At 29.5% G+C, this 2,500-nt stretch overlaps 2 protein-coding genes across 3 annotated transcripts in view; one reads left to right on the top strand and one right to left on the bottom strand.

Annotated features, from left to right (window-relative positions):
* Positions 1–973, bottom strand: part of LOC137645425 (uncharacterized) — a gene marked incomplete at its 3' end in the record, with an annotated part of 73,562 nt that extends 72,589 nt beyond the window's left edge. The window contains exon 1 of the mRNA XM_068378232.1: positions 484–973. The remainder of the gene's footprint in view (positions 1–483) is intronic.
* The window catches only part of LOC137645862 (ninjurin-1-like), a 157,186-nt gene that overhangs the window by 141,783 nt on the left and 12,903 nt on the right, over positions 1–2,500 (top strand). The window lies entirely within an intron of this gene.

Below are 2,500 nucleotides of genomic sequence, written 5' to 3'. Positions count from 1 at the left end.
AAATTTAAAGTAGAATTTATTGCAATGAGACATAAACTGATTTATATAATGAACTAAGCTGTAGAAGTGTTGAAAAAAAATCTTATTACCCATGTTAGAAAATAATTTTCTTAAATAACTTTTTTTTTTCAATTCAGAAAATATAGTTTATTCTTATAAATAATCTAGAAAGGAAAAATTCCGTTTATTGCAATACAATTTTGGATAGAGTGCAAATGGAGTTAACCTGGTCGTAAAATACATAGGCTACTACCTTATAATTTAGGATTAATTATATAGGGAGAGCTAGAAATTCATTTGCATAATTAGATAAGTTGAATAAATAATTGGAACCAGATTTCCTTTATCTTTCTCAGGTAAATGAAATCTCCTTCTGTAAAAATAATGTTCCGAAAGAAGAAATGATCTTGACAAAAAATGGAATTCAATAGCACTCAAATAGTTATTTTGAAATAAAGGAACCGGAAATTCTGGAATACTCACACGAGCCCTGGACAACGTTAGTAAAAGAATGTTCCTGAAGGAGGAATGACTTGGAGAAGTAACTTAAGCGAGAGAAGAGTCTCCTCGGTGAGGAGGGATGTCCGAGGGAAACAAAAACCCCTTTCCAGTCGCGTGTGTTCACCCGATGAGATCTACCACTTCTCTGGCGGGACGTTGCTTTTATTCCAGGCTGATCCATTAGCCGCCCGCTCTTGTAACATGCGTGGAATTGTTGATGAATGACAGATACTTAGAACAAGTGCGTGAAAAACGCAAGTTTGGGGTTTCGTCGTGAGTGTCCATGGTATGGACTGCCGCCCACGCCAAAATTTTCCAGAAAAAAAAGTGTTCTCTTGAGTAATTGAACAGATATTTTTATTTTGGTTTATGCATCACTTTCTTTCTAAGTATAAGACTTTACTTTATTGTGGCAAACACTATTAGTGAGTAGCCAACTATACAATGATGTTCCAAATTTATTAAATATTAAAAGCAGTGTTTATATATACATACACACTCTATATATATATATATATATATATATATATATATATATATATATATATATATATATATATATATATATATATATATATATGTGTGTGTGTGTGCGCGCGCGTGCGTGTTTATGTAAGTGTTTGTGTTTTGAATTACTTATAAGGTTGTGATTTACACCTACTTGTTAATCTTTTGACACCGATTCCAGTCATTCAATAAAACGCTGATATATGTCTGTCATAAAAACCAATATGGAAACCAATCATTTCCCAGATGATTTAATGGAATTGCCCTACTGACCATTAACAGCACACTAGCATTGCCAACTATGCCCGACAGTTTGTTGTTGTTTATGGTTAGAATACTCTCAGAACGTTGCCAAGAGTGGACAAATTAAGGCCTAAGGAATAATTTAGACCTCTGGTCAAAGAGGAGGGTTGATTGTAAGGTTAATATTATTGGCTAGTTAAATACCTGTCTTGGCCGAGACTTGCAACATATCTTAGCCGTCATGAATAAATAGGCAGTTAAATAATATCGTATTACCCACAAAGTAATTGTATAAAAGGGAACCAAGTGTCGTTCATTACCAATGCCCCATACTTCACGTCTAATCGATCGTTTTATAAACACTCACAGCATTTAGATGAGCGTAGGGAGTACCGTGCATTATATACAATCAATAACAGCCTTTGGGAGTTCCCTTCTGACCTCATTTTTGGAGCCTTTTCCACTAGGTTGACTAAAGAGAGAATATATATATATATATATATATATATATATATATATATATATATATATATATATATATATATATATATATATATGTATATATATATATATATATATATATATATATATATGTATATATATGTATATATATGTATATATATATATATATATATATATATATATATATATATATATATATATATATATGTATATATATATGTATGTATGTATGTATATATATATATGTATATATATATATATAAATATATATATATATATATATATATATATATATATATATATATATAACTTACATGACTGCCCAATTATTTGTTTGTAAATGTTATGCAACCATCGATATATACACTTCAAGGGAAAAAAATATTTATCAAGTTAGTTAAAATGTCTCCCATAATCATTATTCATATTGTTTTCTCTCCAAGTTTTGTTATATATCAATTGTATATTTTTTTCCCTTTGTGTAAGAAACCAAATGATGCCCTAGAAGACATTTTACATACTTTCTTTTAAATTTTGCTAATTCTTTAAGAGGAAGAGCTGTCATTTTAAATTGAGCTTATATTTGTAGTCCAATACAATACAGAAAAGGGAAATTAATGTTGAATTCATTGCCTATATAAAATTAAAACAGGTTACTCAGACCATTTCTTTACATAATCATTTAGAAGGTATATTTCATTATTGATTATCTGACAGTCAGAAAATATTTCTCGTCATCCAGGCTTTTAGGAGCAAATTTTTGCTAAAAAAAAATTCTAACATGTCC

Source organism: Palaemon carinicauda, chromosome 8, assembly GCF_036898095.1.
Source record: "Palaemon carinicauda isolate YSFRI2023 chromosome 8, ASM3689809v2, whole genome shotgun sequence".
Lineage (NCBI taxonomy): Eukaryota > Metazoa > Arthropoda > Malacostraca > Decapoda > Palaemonidae > Palaemon > Palaemon carinicauda.
This window is presented reverse-complemented; position numbering and strand designations above follow the sequence as displayed.